The sequence below is a fragment of the Bufo bufo genome, unplaced genomic scaffold (genome assembly GCF_905171765.1).
Source record: "Bufo bufo unplaced genomic scaffold, aBufBuf1.1, whole genome shotgun sequence".
Classification (NCBI taxonomy): domain Eukaryota; kingdom Metazoa; phylum Chordata; class Amphibia; order Anura; family Bufonidae; genus Bufo; species Bufo bufo.
The window spans coordinates 17,207-27,402 of record NW_024400544.1 but is presented as its reverse complement, the minus strand read 5'-3'; the positions used below and the strand labels follow the sequence as shown (position 1 = coordinate 27,402).

Here is a 10,196-nt window from a genome sequence, read left to right as displayed (position 1 = left end):
GTCTAATACATAGATATTTATAGAAATCAGTATTTGGTATCAAGTATTGCTTATGTAGGAGTTCAAAGGAGCAGCTTAGATAGTAGGTCTAGGCCGATTGCCGCCCAGGGCGAGACCGTTACATTGGGAACTAGAAGATTGAGCACCGTTATGGGTGTGGAGGGTGGAAAGGGCTCGGGCGCATGGGAGCACAGTTTATGAAAATGAGACCAGTTTCCCAATGCCATGGATACCAGCGTTGGGCCTGGGGGACGTATAAACGCTGGATGGAGAGCAGCTAGTAAAAGGGACTTAAGGCTACATACAGAGGACAGTGATGCTTCCATATGGACCCATTGTTTGGCGTGGTTGTCCACCCACCATTCTCTCAGTTGGGAGATTTGCGAAGCCAAGAATAATCGTATATATGCGGAAGGCCTAGTCCTCCCCGACGTTTAGCTCTTTGCATTATCGTAGCTGCTATTCTAGGTCTGTGTTGTTTCCAGACTAAGGTGTTGATCAGCTTGGTGCACTTCCTAAAAAAACTGGTTGGTTAGGTAATTGGCAGTGTCTTGAATAAATATAAGACCTTGGGAAGTATGAACATCTGAAAAGATGCAATACGGCCTACCCAAGACGTCTCAAATTTAGCCAAATTGGAGAGATCTTTCTCCATTGTCCCTAAGAATAGGAGGTGATTCGCAGCATACAAGTTAGCGAATGATGTCATTAGCTTTATTCCTAGGTAATCGATTTGGCTATCCTGCCAGTCCAGGTCAAAGGCATCTTTAAGCGTCTCCACCTGGTCAGTAGGGATATTGAGTGGGAGGGCTTGGGACTTAGTGGCGTTAAGTTTATAAATGGAAAGCTCACCAAATTGAGACATAATGTCGATGGCAGCTTTGAGAGATGTTTGGGGGTTTGTCAGCGTTAGGATAATGTCGTCAGCGTACAGGCTAACAGTGTGTTCTTTGTTTCCTATAGTGATTCCCGTTATCTCGGAGCATTGTCGCAAGGCCTGGGCTAGCGGCTCAATCATCAGTATGAATATCAAGGGGGATAGGGGGCAGCCCTGGCGGGTACCATTGGTGATATTAAAGGGATCTGAGAGCGCCCCGTTTACCCAAACTCTTGCGCTGGGTTGGGTATATAGCGCTTTGATAGCCGCCAGGATCGCCCCAGAGAATCCCATCCTCGATAGGACCGCAAACGCAAATGACCAGTTAATGCAGTCAAATGCCTTCTCGGAATCCAGGGTGACCAACAAGGCCGGGATTTTCGATCTTTGCACATGATCAAGTATATTTAATGTGCGTCTGGAGTTATCCTGTAGTTGCCTACCTCTTACAAAACCCACTTTGTCTACATGGGCTGAAATGTAGGGGGCTAGGCCGTTTGCTAGAATTTTTGCGTATATTTTCGTATCAGTGTTCAGGAGCGAGACCGGGCGGAATCTCTTTGTGTCGTCTGAGGGGGATTCAGTCTTAGGGATAGTGACTATTGTCGCTTCCAGCATCTCTTTCGGGGGACAGCTTGTGGCCAGTAATTGTTGAAAGATTTGACGTAAATATGGGGAGAGCTCTTTTCGGAATGCTTTGTAATATGCATTTGAAAACCCGTCTGGGCCGGAGGCTTTATTATTGGGTAGTTTTGTAATTACCCCTAGGATTTCTTCCTCCGTCACAGGGGAGTTTAGGCTCTCTAATTGGGTGTTGGTGAGACTTGGAAGTTCTAGGGAACCAAAAAATTGATCAATAGCTACAGCCGTTTGAGGAGATGGTTCCGACTGTGGCGTCAGGTTGTAGAGGGCTTCATAGAAGCTCCTAAAGTAATTTGCAATTCCTTGTGGGTCTATTATCTTCTTACCCGACGGCGATGTGAGAAAGGGTATCTTAGCTTTAGAGGCCCTTTCCTTCAGTCTACAGGCTATTTATTGTCTTGGGCATAGTAGGACGCATTCACTGATTTTAGGTGTTTCTCATAATTATAGAGCAGACAATCTTTTAATTGGAGGCGTAAGTTTTGCAGTTGGGTCGCTGAATTAGCAGAGGGATTGGTCTTGTTGCTAGACTCCAAGGATCTGATCTGTGAAGTCAATGCAGTTATACGCTCCTCTCTGTCCCTCTTTGCCTTATGCCCAGATTTAATGAACAAGCCCCTCATGAACGCTTTGTGGGCGTTCCACAGGGAGAAGGGGTTTGACATAGAGCCATCATTTACGCGGAAGAATTCCTCTAGCCCCTCTCGTAATTTTAACTTATGTTTGGGGTGTTCCAACAGAAACGTGTTATTGCGCCACGGGGAGTAAGGGGGTCTGTTGTTAGTTTCACTAATGGTGAGTGTGATGGGCGCATGGTCAGACCATGTGATTAGTTCTATAGAGGAATATGTGGCGTTACGTAAGAGGTTGCGTTCTACCAGAAAAATATCTATTCTGGAGTAAGTTTGATGGGCGCTAGAAAAGAAGGAGTAATCTTTTTCTCTATCATGATGGAGCCTCCAGACATCATAGAGGTCTTCCCTTAGTAAAAAGGGAGCTGAGACCTTAGGGGGGAACTCTAGCTCTGGATGTCGAGTCCATATGAGGATCTGACACAAAATTGAAATCTCCCCCCCACAAGACCAGGCTCCTCTTAACTGCGTTCACCTTGTTCATTAGCTTACGTAAAAAGTGCAGTTGGTGCATATTCGGGGCATATACAAAAACCATAGTGTAAGTTACATTATTTATGGATGCTATCAAGATAATGTGTCGACCATTTTGGTCTTCTATAGATCTTGACAACTGAAACGCTACCGTGTCTTTAATGGCAACCATAACTCCCCTTTTCTTTTTGTATAATATTAGTGGAAAACATGAGGGAAATGAAAGTTTTTTAGCCTATGGACATCCTCCTTCAACAAGTGCGTTTCAGTTGCGCAGATGACATCCCCTCCCAGAGCCCTTGTCTCCTTCCACAGCATAGATCCTTTGAATGGGCTATTCAAGCCTTTAGTGTTTACAGCAACTACTTTAAAGACCATAAGGAGAGGGTTCTACGCTGTGGAAGCATAACGCAGTATTTAAATGTAGTGCACTGCAAATAGGGAGTTCCGGTAGCACCAAAGCCTGCACGCGGCATATCCTGCAAATGTACTGAATAAAATAACAAATTAAGAGAGCAATTCTGCACAACTTAACTGAAAAACATAACAAAGGAGAAATAATAGATCGGCATGTAATGCCGATGATCACTTGGTAGGGCATATACTATGGCTCATGGCCGGGAAGGGCTGCACAGCGCTACCGTGGCAAAACATTAAGCTTGCTAACCACAAAACCACATATCACCGGTGGGATTTCCTCTTCTGGGACACCAGTTGCCACTCAGAGTCCAGGTGAGTAGGTGAGCCGGGGCCTTGGTCAGAGACCTCCATCGTGATGTTCCAGGAGTCCAGAAGCTTCATCCTGGATTCCAGGGAAGTGATAACATGTACGGCACCCTGATCGTGTATCAGGACATTGGTCGGGAATCCCCATCTGTAAGGGACATTATTGGGTCTCAGAGCAGTAGTGAATGCGCTGAGGGATCGCCGCTGTTGGAGGGTGATAGCTGACAGGTAGGCAAAAACCTTAATCTGGCAATAGGGAGAGGGCAGTATGCCCAGTTTCCTAGACGCCGCCAGTAACGCTTCCTTAATGTTAAAAAAGTGAACACGCACCAGGACATCTCTTGGAGACGAGCTAGGAAGATGTTTCGGCCTCATCACCCTGTGTTCTCTATCCAGGGTTAGATCATGGGGAGAGAGATCAGGGATCATGGTTTTCATGAGGCTCTGCAGATAGGGAGTCAGATCTTTGGGGGCTATCTCCTCAGGGACTCCCCAAAATTTGAGGTTATTCCGGCGGGACCTGTCCTCCAGGTCAACCACTTTTGCTTTGAGGCGATCAAGTTCCTCTGACATGTCATTGTGGGCATCTATGAGCTGGTTGTGTGAGGTAGCAAAGTCCCCAATCTTAGATTAGTGCTTCACCGCCATATCATGCTGTATTTTTAAACAGTCGTTATATCAAAAGCATAGGAATGAGGATGTGCGATTTAGATTTTCTTCTATATTGTAAACATTGTATATTTTATTTCCCCTCTGGATCAGCACTCCTCCCCATTCGACTTAGGTGCTTTTAATTAGCAGAAGTCTGCAAAGGGTCAGTAAATTCCTACTACCTCTCGGTTTTGAGTTCCTGAGAGGCTGTGAACAGGTGAGCTCTTAGCACCTGTTCACATTATGCGGTGCTGGACGGTGGCCATCGCTGCTTTTGTGCTGTGCTGGTGGAGTGATGGGGCCCAGGGCCTAGGTGGCTTTGCTGCACAGTGAGGGCCCTGTGTGGCTGCTGGGTCCCATTGCCTGCTGGAGCGGCGTGGAGGCGCGATGGTCGCCGCACGGTACCGCGCCAAAGTTAGAGTAGGTCCCCACTTGAATGAGGCGACCTTGTCGTGGTAAGTGGGCCTATGCTCTTTGATCAAACTGTATACTAATGCCTCCTAATAGTGCACAGCAACACATTGATAATAGTGCTTCACCGCCATATCATGCTGTATTTTTAAACAGTCGTTATATCAAAAGCATAGGAATGAGGATGTGCGATTTAGATTTTCTTCTATATTGTAAACATCCCCCATCTTAGATTCTATATGATCTACTCTGCCCTCTATGGCCTCCACCGCTGTTTGGAGTGGACGGACTAAGGAGGACAAATCCTTGTGGATGGATTTACTAAAAAGGACTATCATGTCCTTCAGTAGGTTGCTGGATGCAGGTTGATCGTTTGTTGGGATCGCCTGGATAGTTAGAATGGTGTGGTTGCTCACCTCACATGGTGGTGTCTGTTCAGCCTGCTGCGACCGCGCCTGCCCCGCCATGGGCGAGTTTGAAGATGGCACTGGGAGATTGGCGCGCTTCTGTAGACTCACCGACGGAGACCTGCGGGCATCTCTGGGTCTCGTGCATGCGGTCGGAGAGTCTGGAGATGTAGGTGGGAGCAGGCCAGACGTGGCGTTTGGTGAGTCAGCAACCATGTCATCCAGGGGGTTCTTACGGGCCTCCGGATTGTCGGGGCCTAGCTGGTGGGATAGCGGAGGTGGAGAGGTGTCTCCGGGAGGACGGCTTTTCCCCAGGTAAAAGTCCAGCTTCCCCTGCTTTTTCATGGACCGCTTGCCTCTGGTCATCATCTGGGCTGTCTGCGCTCTGTCAGCCGTATCAGAATGCATGGTTATGGGGTGTAGGATCCCGCTGTCGCTGGTGTAGCTCTGGAGCACTTGTCTCACGCAGCCATCTTGCTCGGCCGGCAAACCCCACCCCCCAGTACTGTATTTTTTGCCCTATAAGATGCACCGGCCCATAAGTTGCACATATGTTTTAGAGGAGGACAATAAGAAAAAAAAAATTTTTCATTAGACCTCAAGTGAGACCACCAGTCAGACCCCCAATGTTAATCAGACCTCAGATGACCGCCTCAATCAGACCCCCAATGTTAATAAGACCCAAATAAGACCTCAGATTAGACTCCCAATCAGACCTCAGCTCAGACCCCAATGTGAATGACCCCCAATCAGACCTCAGATAAGAGCCCCATGCCTCTCATCAGCCCCCATGCCTCTCATCAGCCCCCATTGACATATTTCAGCCCCCATGGTCATATTTCAGCCCCCATTACCATATTTCAGCCCCTATTGCCATATTTTAGCCCTTACATCAGCTCCCATTGCCATATTTAAGCTCCCATATCTGCCTCCATTGCAATGTTTGTCATATTTCAGCCCCCATGCCTCTCTTCAGTCACAGAACACAAAACAAAAAACCCACTTACCTCTTCTGCTCCCGGTCGCCGCCACTCCTCACCTACATCGAGATCCTCTTCATCCTGCTGTCAGCTGTGCTATGAACTGGCGCATACAAAGTGAGGTCACAGAGCGCCCTCACGCTGTGCGCAGCCACTGCACAGCTGACAGCCAAAGAATAGGAAGCGATGAGTACAGAACCTTCACCGCTTCCCGGTCCTCCGGTACTAATGAGCACTTCCATAATGGAAGCGCTCATTAGGGTTCACCCCATAAGACACAGGGACATTTTTCCCCCACTTTTTGGGGGGGAAAAATGTGTCTTATAGGGCAAAAAATATGGTATTTGCAAAATTTTAAACATCAAATATGGGCTTGTCAAGAAACCGTCAGCTCTTACTGGGTTTTATCAGTAATGTGCAAGTTCTCCCAACAAGTGACCCAGGTGAGGATTGCCTCATTACATAGAAGCCATTACTCGCCCTCCTAAAGGAATACCATCTTAATCTGTACACCCTGACCAAAATGTACCTGTAGATAAATCCTACAAGTGGGGTCCCCGCCACCCCTGTATTTGTAGAAGTCATGTGCTTCACTCAAATGAATTTACCAGCTCTGGATTGTTTAAGTTTTATAATTGAAGACTTGATATAAAATATTTTTATTGGATATTCTACATTTTTGATCATTTTGTTTCCTATGACTATTTTCATTCCTATTAGGGTCCATTCACACGTCCGTAGTGTATTGCGGATCCGCAATATACCCGGCCGGCACCCCCATAGAACTGCCTATTCTTGTCCGCAATTGCGGACAAGAATAGGACATGTTCTATTTTTTTGGGAGCCTTGGACCGGAAGATCGGAGCCGCGCTCCAGAATTGCGGATGCGGACAGCATACTGTGTGCTGTCCGCATCTCTTCAGGCTCCATAGAGAGTGAATGGGTCCGGATCCCTTCGGCAATTTTGCGGAACGTATCCGGACCCATTCTACGGACGTGCGAATGGACCCTTATTGTATGTTGATGTGGAGATGATGTTTTATTTGGAGGATCTCTAATATTCAGGCCGTTCCATGAGCTCCATGGGCGCAGTTACAGTTTTGTCTGGGTTCATAATCGGATTTCTGACACCTGACAATACTTCTACAAGTAATGACGATACCTCGGATGGAGAGAGGGGAGTAGTGATCCTTTACTGTTTCTATGGATGGTTTTGGACGCTGCCCCTTAATATATTCTGTCGGTGATTGCTTGTTTTGTGCACATAGTGGTTTCTACCTTGCCAGGCAGGGCCGTTATGGTGCATCACATTTGGAGGCACCAGTCACAGTGATGTGTAAATGTCCCATAGGCCAAAATATATTTTTAAAGTATCAAAATATATAATAAAATACAAGTGAGAATAAAATAGAAAAAAACCTGTGCATAGTTTCTCTTTTCACATGAAACGTAAAAAAAAAAAAAAAAAAAAAACTATCAATATGACCAAAACAGGGATCCAATTTTAACCATTTATTTTGGTGTCAATCTGCATATTTAAAGGGGACCTGTCACCTCCAACATACGTCCCAAGCCGGCAGCAGTACCTTAGAGTAGCCAGCAGCATGTTTGTAACGATCATTTTCTTCCTGCAGGCAGATGAAGCAAAAGCTGTAAAAACATTCTTCAATCCCCTGCCGCTGCGCTTCTCTAGTCAGGCTTGAAGTCACGGAGGCAGCGGCCTCCTTGCTTCAAGTAGCGGTAACCATGCCCCCTTCCCTGCCCCTTCGCTGTGACTGACAGCCGGCAGTTCAGCAAAGCCAGCCGAACTGTCGTGCATAAGTGCTGTCAATCACAGCGAAGGGGCAGGGAAGGGGGCATGGTTACCGCTACTTGAAGCAAGGAGGCCGCTGCCTCCGTGACTTCAAGCCTGACTAGAGAAGCGCAGCGGCAGGGGATTGAAGAATGTTTTTACAGCTTTTGCTTCATCTGCCTGCAGGAAGAAAAGGATCGTTACAAACATGCTGCTGGCTACTCTAAGGTACTGCTGCTGACTTGGGACGTATGTTGGAGGTGACAGGTCCCCTTTATCGTTCAATATATATTTATTGAGGATTTTTTCTTTTCTTTTTTATCAAAGAAAGACAAAAAGATACACTATTTGAATATCAATGCAAAAGAGCCCATACACCATAGTGTAATACAGGAATCTACAGAAATCACATTGTACAAAACATAAGAAGTTATACAATAAAGCATAATCTTAAAGGTATACAATATGAATTCTCCGTGGTACAGTTGATCTTCTGTTGGACATAATAGACAATCACCGTAGTGTACAAGGGGTATTTGTGAATTGCCAATATGTGGCAAAAACTGTTAATCGTGGAAAACATAAACAATGACAAAATAAAGCAAAGACAATAGTAACTAAAGGCAGAGAGGTTTGATAGTAGTCAGGTAATTTGGTGTGTGTCATACAAATTAGTACTCATTATCAATGTAGCGCCTGTTGAGATTGTAAGGCTATCTGGGTTTTGTCGATTCCTAATTTATGTGTTGGGGTGTAGGTTTGCCCATTGTGACCATTCGGCTTCAAATTTGCTCAATGCGAAGTTTTTGTGTGCTATCATCTTTTCATAGGATTTGGTTGTATCCACAGCTCTTAAAACTTCCTGAACGGTTGGGATTACTGAGCTTTTCCAATTTCTAGTAATGGCCATTTTTGTAGCTAAAAATAAATGCATGGAGACAGTCCTAAATCTATATGGGACTAGTGTGAGGCCTATAAATAACAAGGCTAAAGCCGGGTCGCGATTTAGCTTGCGCCCTGAAGCCTTTTATATTAATTGAAAAATGCCAGACCACAATTCTCTCAACTGAGGGCAGCCCCAGAGTATGTGTAGTAGAGTCCCTTTGCCGCCACAACCCCTCCAGCACAGCGGCCCCGAGCCAGGGAATATATGACTTAATCTCAGGGGGGTGAAGTACCATCTGAGAAGTGTTTTTGCATATGATTCAAAATGCGAGACACATTTCAGCCTTTTGGTCGCAAAATTGATAGCTGTGGACCACTGCGCTGGAGGAACGCCGCGCCCCAGATCAAACTCCCATGATACAAGGGGAGCAGTCTTAACAAGAGAGTTTTTGTTGCCCAGGAAGGAGTAGAGTGGGCGGATTACCTTCCAATTAGATTGTTTTAGGGACCATTAATTCAGGAGTTCAAGATGCGAATTCACCTTCAACGTGGGATTAGTTGCTAATAAATGTCGTATTCTTAGGTATTTATAGAAATCCCTCTTGTGTATATTATACTGTTTTTGCAGGTTTTCGAAAGAGTTCAAAGCTGAGTGAGAGAGTAGGTCTGCAACCGCCTCCACCCCCCCGCCCCTCCACAACTCCAGAGATAGATCAGGAAGGAGGCATTGCAATGCTTCTATTGGAGTGAATTTTGCTATAGAAGCTTTTATTCCGCTTCCACTACAGTGGTACTGTTTCCACAAGCTCAGGGAAGTTGAAAGAAGGTACGGGAGATACAGGGACGGCACAACCCCGAAAAGAGAAGCCAAAAGCAATACCTTTAGACTGGGAGTTGGGGCAAGCGTCTGTTCAATATGGACCCAATGTTTAGGAACATCAGAGCTCCACCACTCTCTAAATTGGTGTATTCTAGTGGCCAAATAGTAGTCATAGACATTCGGAAGGCTTAAGCCTCCAAATTTTTTAAATCTGGACATGACTGTCCTGGCAATGCGGGGGGGCCCTTTGTTCCAGGTAAAACTAGTAGGCATTTTATTTATAGCATTAAAGAAGGGACGGGGTAATTCTAGTGGTAGAATTCTGAACAGATAAAGTAGCCTAGGGAGCACATGCTGCTGAAAAGCCGCTATCAGTTTTTGCAATGTTTCCTAGTTCTTTCTGAAGGTCTAGGAGGAATTGTGGGAAATTTGCACTGTATAACTTTTGGAGAGTAGGAGTGAGTTGAATGCCAAGGTACTGGACCTTGGCGGTCTTCCAGTCCCATGGATAGAGTTGTTTTAGCTGTTCTAGAGTCTGGTCGGGGATAAAAAGGGGAAGGGCCTGGGATTTTCCTTCGTTGAGTTTGTAAAATGATAAGGAACCATATGAATGAATGACTTTCCTTACTGCTGCTAGCGACAGGACAGAGTTGGTTAGGGAGAGGATTATGTCATCAGCGTATAGTGAGAGAGTATGTTGCCTATCGCCAATCTGAATCCCTGAGATGTTTTCTGTTTGTCTAATGGCTGTGCTAGTGGTTCGAGGGACAGTATAAAGATTAGAGGGGATAAGGGACAACCCTGCCTGGTACCGTTGGAAAGTCCAAAGGGATCTGAAAGAACGCCATTGGCCAATACCCGAGCTGACGGATCCCTGTATAGTGCTCCTATGGCCCCCA

General features: G+C 46.0%; 1 long non-coding RNA gene across 1 annotated transcript; it reads right to left on the bottom strand.

Annotated features, from left to right (window-relative positions):
- Positions 1–6,482: 6,482 nt before the first annotated feature.
- LOC120984410 lies at positions 6,483–7,031 on the bottom strand. The gene is made up of 2 exons (XR_005775260.1): positions 6,809–7,031; positions 6,483–6,513 (listed from the first exon to the last, which is right to left on the bottom strand). It is a non-coding gene; the product is annotated as an uncharacterized LOC120984410 (long non-coding RNA).
- Positions 7,032–10,196: the final 3,165 nt, after the last annotated feature.